General features: G+C 36.4%; 1 protein-coding gene and 1 long non-coding RNA gene across 11 annotated transcripts in view; one reads left to right on the top strand and one right to left on the bottom strand.

The window, feature by feature from the left end:
- Window positions 1-1,218: 1,218 nt before the first annotated feature.
- LOC101737856 (uncharacterized) lies at window positions 1,219-6,081 on the bottom strand. The gene is made up of 3 exons (XR_209706.4): window positions 4,814-6,081; window positions 2,378-2,590; window positions 1,219-1,298 (listed from the first exon to the last, which is right to left on the bottom strand). It is a non-coding gene; the product is annotated as an uncharacterized LOC101737856 (long non-coding RNA).
- Window positions 6,011-7,854, top strand: part of LOC101742387 (golgin subfamily A member 6-like protein 25) — a 53,145-nt gene continuing 51,301 nt past the window's right edge. For 5 of the 10 annotated variants that reach the window (XR_002430367.3, XM_062675871.1, XM_004925100.5 and 2 more), the window contains exon 1: window positions 6,088-6,592. The gene's annotated coding sequence lies outside the window, so the exon portion shown is untranslated. Of the gene's footprint in view, window positions 6,593-7,854 lie in introns of all 10 variants that reach the window. The other 5 variants (XM_062675868.1, XM_062675872.1, XM_062675870.1 and 2 more) reach the window with 4 other exon arrangements.

Here is a 7,854-nt window from a genome sequence, read left to right as displayed (position 1 = left end):
AAAAACGTAATTCAATTTACAGATTCTTTAAAATGATTGTAATAATTATACCAATAGTATCATTGACTTCAGTTTTCGCGAATCGCAGGTATAATTAAAATAGATTTTAAAATTGTTACTCGTTTTCATTTTATTTTACATATATACAAGTATTATTTCAGACGCTTCGAGAATATTTTACAATTTTCGTGGACGCTGTCGTCCTAATGACACGAACAAAGAAACAAATAGGTTTCCAAAAATCAATGTGAAACAGCTCTAAATTTCTTATTAAAAGTTTAAAAAGCGACTTAGTAAGTAACAAGCTTATTTTTATTGTTGTACTAGCTGACCCGGCAGACTTCGTAGTGCCTCAATCGATAAATAAAAGACCTAAACTTTTGTATAAAATAAACTTAAAACAAACATAAGGAATCCGTCCGACGGGGGACACATCAAAGGGAAAACAAAATAGTTATTTTTATTTAATTCTGAGCATTTTCATATTTATCTACCTTTTAAACCTTCTCTGGACTTCCACAAATAATTCAAGACCAAAATTAGCCAAATCGGTCCAGCCGTTCTTGAGTTTTAGCGAGACTAACGAACAGCAATTCATTTTTATATATATAGATTGCTTAGATGGGTGGACGGGCTCACGGTCCATAGAAAGCTACAACGTAAATGCCGCCAACCACATTAAGACATGAGTTCTAAGGTCTCACTTTTAACAGTACAACGGCTGCCTCACCCTTCAAACCGAAACGCATTACTGCTTCACGGCAGAAATAGGCGGTGTGGTGGTTATCTTGTGGTAATAGCTCTACTATGAGTTGTTTCAGGATTATCCATTCTTTCTGGGACACCCTGTATATCTGACCCAGGCCACAGAGCAAGGCAAAGCCGCCACCGCCCTAAGAATCTTCTCTTGTCGGTGGCTTTGGGTTCTCCAGGCACTCCACGTCGAACCCGTCGATTTCGACGTGAGAAATAACCCATAGACAGAACCCACGGATCTTCTCAGTGGGTTGCCTTTTCAATCCAGTGGTAGATTCTGCGAAGCACGGCTCTTGCTAGGGCCAGTGTTAGCAACACTCTCTCAGGTTGAGCCCGTGAGCTCACCTACCGGCCCGTGAGTATTTGGAATAATCTCATAAGCTACCAACGCTTATACTCGTGTAGGCAAATAAAAATAAAACCTTTGATAAGCTAATAAAACAAGTCAAAATAAAACAATTCTTTTTTTATATTATAATGTTTAATAAATAAAAAGTTACAAAATTTATTTAGGATATATATTTTTTTCTTTATTCTACGATCTGGAACAAATCAAGTATTAAAATAATAAATATCTGACAAAAACCCTAAGACGAATCACCTATTTATTGAAAATACAAAGACTTCGTGTGTGTATAAGATAGTTTAAAATTTTCATTTCCTTAAAGATTATAATAATATTGGATATTTTTCTAAAGAATTTCTGACTAAGACTTATATCTCCTTTTATTCTGTTACTAGTGACCCGCCCTCGCTTCGCTTCGGAAACTGTAATTTATTATTGATTTCTCCACTATTTAATGGATATTATTATACATATAAACCTTCCTCTTCAATCACTCTATCTATTAAAAGAAAACGCATCAAAATCCGTTGCGTAGTTTTAAAGATTTAAGCATACATAGGGACAGACAGATATAGGGACAGAGAAAGCGACTTTGTTTTATACTATGTAGTGATATGAATAATGTTATGTAGCGAAATGAAAATAAATGTGAGTTGATTAATTCGAGACTGTATTAGGATAATAATTAGGATGAAATTACAAAAACTAAACGAGTAGAGATGGGATAAAATAAAGTCTTAGATCAAAGAGATGTGGTTCTTTAATGAGACTTTTTAGTGGACTTTTTGTAATTTAATAAAACCGATACCTCCCATTTACTTTTGCATCTGGGGAGATACTAAATTAACAAAATAAAACAATAAAACTTCGCTCGCTCTGTCTATGCGGCTTTTATCATTAATATCCTGGGTTCACTCGGAATGAAGGAGACGGTAATTCTTATCGAAGCTAGCGAAATAGCCGATTCAAGGTATGTCAGGTTTGTAAGGGTACATTGCTGTCCATGGGCCTTGGCAACGCCCCACAATAGTAATAATCTTGAGGTGATGGCCTATTAACTATACTAACTTCTACTGGTGGCACATACGGCGTCTTGTGAGCATTTCTGGCGGGAATCAAAGAGTGAGGTATCTATGATCTTTGATCCAAAAGAGACCTCATATCTTAAGGTGGGTGGCGACATTTATGCCGTGGATGTTTATGAGCTCCGGTAACCAGTTAACACCAGGTGGGCCGTGAGCTCGTCCACCCATCTAAGCAATGAAAGAAACTTACATTAATCGCCCTTTCGGTATTATCTACGATGTGAACTCCTCCGGGATTGTCGTCAACGATGTGGACTCCTCCGGGATTATCGTCAACTACGTAGACTCCTCCGGGATTATCGTCAACTACGTAGACTCCTCCGGGATTATTGTTGTCCACGATGTGGACTCCTCCGGGATTATCGTCCGCAACATAGACTCCACCAGGATTATCTTGAACTCCCTGCGCGGAGTATTTTTTTTTTTTTTTTTTTTAATTTATATTAAAAGTAACCTAAGATTTTATTTTAGAATGAGTCCATGACGAACTATAGTCGAGAAGAATTAAGATTTTTGGATGTTTGGATTTTAGATTAGCAAACAGCCCATCTGATAGTAAGCGGTTACTGCCGCGAGCACCAGCAATCATGCTGCTTTGAGACAGACCAGGCTACGCGGCGACCTCAATTGAACTATGAGACAAATTAAACTTTATTAATTTTAAAGTACCAGGATCGCATAAATATGAAGAATTAGCAATTTAAAATAATTAATGTTCGCGTTTGTTTGTTTGGCGATTTTTAGTGATGAGGTACTTTTAAATTAAGTTTTAATTAATAGTAATGACATAATAAGCACGAATTTTTAACGCAAAAACGAAAAATAAAAATTTTCATGTTACTTATATTTACTCCCTATGAGTTATTTATTGAAGGCAAATGACAATCATTCATTCATTCATTTGATATTTTCAAAATGGCGATAATTTTTATTATTGCTTAGATGGGTGGACGATCTCACAGCCCACCTGGTGTTAAGTAGTTACTGGAGCCCATAGACAACTACAACGTAAATGCGCCACACATCCTTGAGATATAAGTTCTAAGCATAGAGTTGTTCTAAGATCTCAGTTTAGTTACAACGGCTGCCCCACCCTCAAACCGAAACGCATTATTGCTTCACGGCAGAAATAGGCAGGGCGGTGGTACCTACCGGCGCGGACTCACAAGAGGTCCTACCACCAGTAATTACGCAAATTATAATGAACGAACAATCTCCAACGGTCATGAAAGAATAACATCGTATAATAAAAATCAAAGCCTCTTAAAACCTATTGTTAATCCACGCGAATAGATAACACCAACCAAACTGCCGAGAAGCCATTTTACAATTCAATTGTGTTTTATACTTCAAGTTGAAGGGTGTCTTTAACTTTTTTCTATGGAGTGTAGAGGTAAGGGGAACCGTCTCATATTGGAGGAGCATGAAAAAGTGTCCCACTTTCAGCACTAAATAACAGTTCAAAAATCCTTCAGAATGGCGCTAGCATAGGCACAGGGTATGATATGAATTGAGCAGTTGTTAACTGATTGAAGTATGCTGAGTTAGGAACTTTAATATATTTAATGACTAGGAAGTCGTCGTGGCCTAAGAGATAAGACGTCCGGTGCATTCATGTTGAGCGATGCACCGGTGTTCGAATCCCGCAGGCGGGTATCAATTTTTCTAATGAATTACGTACTCAACAAGTGTTCACGATTGATTTCCACGGTGAAGGAATAACGTCGTGTAATAAAAGTGAAACCCGCAAAATTATAATTTGCGTAATTACAGGTGGTAGGACCTCTTGTAAGTCCACGCGGGTAGGTACCACCACCCTGCCTATTTCTGCCGTGAAGCAGTAATGCGTTTCGGTTTGAAGGGCGGGGCAGCCGTGCTGTGCTGGGATCTTGGAACTTATGTCTTAGGGTAGGTGGCGCATTTACGTTGTGGATGTCCATGGGCTCCAGTAACCACTTAACACCAGGTCGGCTGTGAGCTCGTCTACCCAACTAAGCAATAAAAAAAAATAGAGTAGCTAGTAACAGTGTCTTAAACAAGACCTCACATGTTTACGTAGTCCAAGCTAATTTCGTCAATATAACCTAAAATTATTGCTTTGGTAAAACGTGGAGACATCGATTGCATTTTCTTATCGGCTTTAAATAAAATACTTTTTGTTATTTTGTAGTGCTTACAGTTCTTTTGTCCTTTTTTATTGCTCTATCTTTTTCTAATAACTTTCAGCGCCTTTTTTAAAATTTACCCGGTTGCTAGTTACTGTAGCGCCACCCTTATTTAGCAGATTTTAACGGACACCTTTTCACACACAGAGACGGTTCTCCTTACCTCTACCCTCCATACTTTTGTTGAACTCATAATAACCTAATACCAGACAGTGCGTGAGCCATTCGCCCTTATATTTAATATGAAAATAAACTCGCTAAACCTCGAGAACGGCTGGACCGATTTGGCTAATTTTGGTCTTGAATTAGAAGTCCAGAGAAGGTTTAAAAGATGATAAATATCAAAATTCCTTTTGTTTGTTTTAAGTTTATTTTATACAAAAGATTAGGTCTTTTATTTATCGATTGTGGCACTACGAAGTCTGCCGGGTCAGCTAGTAATTTAAATAAAATAAACATACCGGTAAACCATCTGATCCCAGCCGTCTTTCTTCCGCCATTTTCGTTTTTTTTTAAATTATACACTGTCCACTGACCTATGCTTTGCGCAGTAATGAACAGCAAGACAGATACTTTTTTGTTATCGCTCACTGTTAACGATAAGATACAGGCTGATATACCAATAATTTCTTACGCCATAATTTATGATTTTGATTTTAACAATTTATCAAATATGTGACTTAAAAATAACTACTGATAGAATGTATCTGTATGTACATCTTTTGTATTAAACGAATATATAAAATTTAAGTTTGTCTTGTTTGTTTATTGATGCTAAACAGGCGAAATAACTTGCCAGTACTCATAGGCTTAACAACGCGAATCTTTACCTATATTATAATAATCTTATTTATTCTATCTTATTTTGATAAATATATATGACTAATTATCAAAAATTTTATTGTTTTCAACCACAGAACAAATGCTGGGCTAACCGAACCTAAAAAAAAGTAATAAAAACCCTAAATAATGTCAATGTTAGTCACACCATAATGCCTAGTTTGTTTTGTCATTAAAAAAAAAAAGATAAGAAATCAGAAACGTACTTCTAATCCATAACGCGATAACAGTCTGATAAAAGGTATTCCCAATAATTGCTTGTAAGTAATGCAAATATTACGTAGAATTTGTTTGTTTGTCAAACTTTAACTGGACGTGCTCACGGATCATGAGATGTTAAATGGTAAATAGCACCGCCCATCGTCAGACTTTCATTCGAAATGTTAATAGAAACGATTGACGGAAGGAAAATACCCGTGCAGCCTTACAATTTAGACTGTGGTTCGCTATTAAAGCTATACCAGTTTATCTAAAGGTTGCAAATACCAGGTCATAAAATCCCAAAAAAAAAAATATAGCAATATGTGTCAACTTCAATTCGCGCTAAAAATTTTAAGAACTAATCTAAGAAATTAACTAGCCGATTTTATCTTTAACTATATTCTAAATACATTTGATTTTTATAAACATTAATCAATATGGAAGTGAATCTAATTTGTGACTAAATTTTAAACCTTTTAAATTTGTATTCTGTGGCTTGTGTACACAGATAGCCCCCCAGATAATAAATAATTGGGAGTTATCTGTGCTTGTGTATTTAAAAAAAAATAACGAACGCAATTTGACAGAACGTTGAGAGCGCGTTTGTAAGTCGCTACACAAATAACGCTTCTATTTACATACTGGACGGTAACTCGAGACGGTTACCGCCTCGCCGGCTACTGTCACTGACTGCCAGTTTCACCGTTGACCGTCGCGGCGCGCGCACTCTCCGATCACGAGAAAGTGGCGGTAAACAAACCTCAAACAAACAAAGAAAAAAAAAGTGTGACCAAGAATCCTAAAATTCGAAATTTTGTAATGCGTTCTAAATTCGGAGCCTGCGAGCGAGGCATTTGTGATTGATGTTAAATAAATCAGAAATTTACTTAGACAAATACGATCAATTTAGAACAAAAGCGAAATAAAACTTATTAATCAGATAGTTCGTGTTTATATTATTACGGTAATAATAATAAGAACGTGGAGATTTCATAAAATTAGACGTACTTATTTATCTGTCAATATTTTATATGAATTTTATTTAAATTCTATGTTTTATTTAAATTAATTCACATTACAATAATAAAACGCTTTGCCTGTGATACATACGTGCTTTGGAATAATTTATTGAAAAATAATAAGTAAATAATGTTTTATAATCTCAATTGTGATGTTAGTTGTAGTGAAAAAAATTACAAGTAATTATTATGTTTATTTTTTTATTATTTAATAATTTTTTACAATGATTTTTGTTGATTTGTCGTAAAAGTAAAAGTTGTTGTAAAAGTTGAATTCGTTTTTACAATCGGCACGTTCATTTTTGTATGCGTACATTTCTTCAAGTAAACCACTTCTTTATAGTTCATGTTATCCTAGTACTTCTGAAACATTGACTTGCTCGTTTGAGGCGCCACTTACTGTACCGTCTGCCTGTTTGAGACAAAAAAACGACTGCTATTGCTTACAACGTCTCGTGAGTAATAGGGTATCACTTACTACTTGATAGGTTTCATTTTTATTTTTTCCTACCTATGCTGATAGTCTTGAGAGGCTATTTCAGCTTCTCCTTGACGTGTAGGTGAGCTCACGGGGCTCAAACCGGAGGCGTTGCTAACACTGGCCCTAGCAAGAGCAGTGCTTCGCAGAATCTACCACCGGATCGGAAATGCGACCCACTGAGAAGATCCGGTGAGAAACTCAGTGGGCTGTGTCTGTGAGTTAATTTACTCACCGAGCCCTTCGTCGCAGGCGACGGGTTCGGCGAGGACGATGACCGGTGCTTGAGGTACCTAAAAACACCGTTAATGGACCGGGAGGATCCGTAACGACGTGTTTAGGGCTGGTTTCATGCATTCTGCTTGTATTCATTATTCCCAAGCTGGTCAGTGCTGGTATCACTATGTTCATGATCTTTGAAAGCCGCTTACCATCATACGTGATTCGAAGTGACGATTTAGGACAGACTTACAGTTAAGCGGACAGCGCGCTCGCCACAACATCGATTTATCACTGACTTGTACAAAAAGAGAGAGAGACAGGACGCTTTATTGTATCACATTTCAATTTAAAAAAAATGCAAAATATAAAATACAAAAAAGTACAATTGGCGGTCTTATCGCTATGAGCGATCTCTTCCAGACAACCATCTGGTGGACAAGAATCACTAGGATAAAAATTACACGCGGTGTAGTTATCATTAAAATATATATATATACACACACAACATACATACACATACATATAAGTGTTAATTCCATACGTTGCAACGGTAAAAATATCATAAGACCAGTTTAACATATTGAGGTCATGAGACGTATTGAAAAATGTGATTTTTTTTATGCAAATTTGATTATTCGCATGCATATTAATGTTGCAATTTGTTTTCCTTCCTTCGTGACTTAGGCAGTTGCTGTTAGCCTAATGTGAGCTCACGAACTCAGCCTGAGAGAAATTGCTAACA

The sequence above is a fragment of the Bombyx mori genome, chromosome 24 (assembly GCF_030269925.1).
Source record: "Bombyx mori chromosome 24, ASM3026992v2".
Classification (NCBI taxonomy): domain Eukaryota; kingdom Metazoa; phylum Arthropoda; class Insecta; order Lepidoptera; family Bombycidae; genus Bombyx; species Bombyx mori.
The sequence above is the reverse complement of the archived record's forward strand: the minus strand, read 5'-3'. Positions and strand labels throughout refer to the sequence as shown.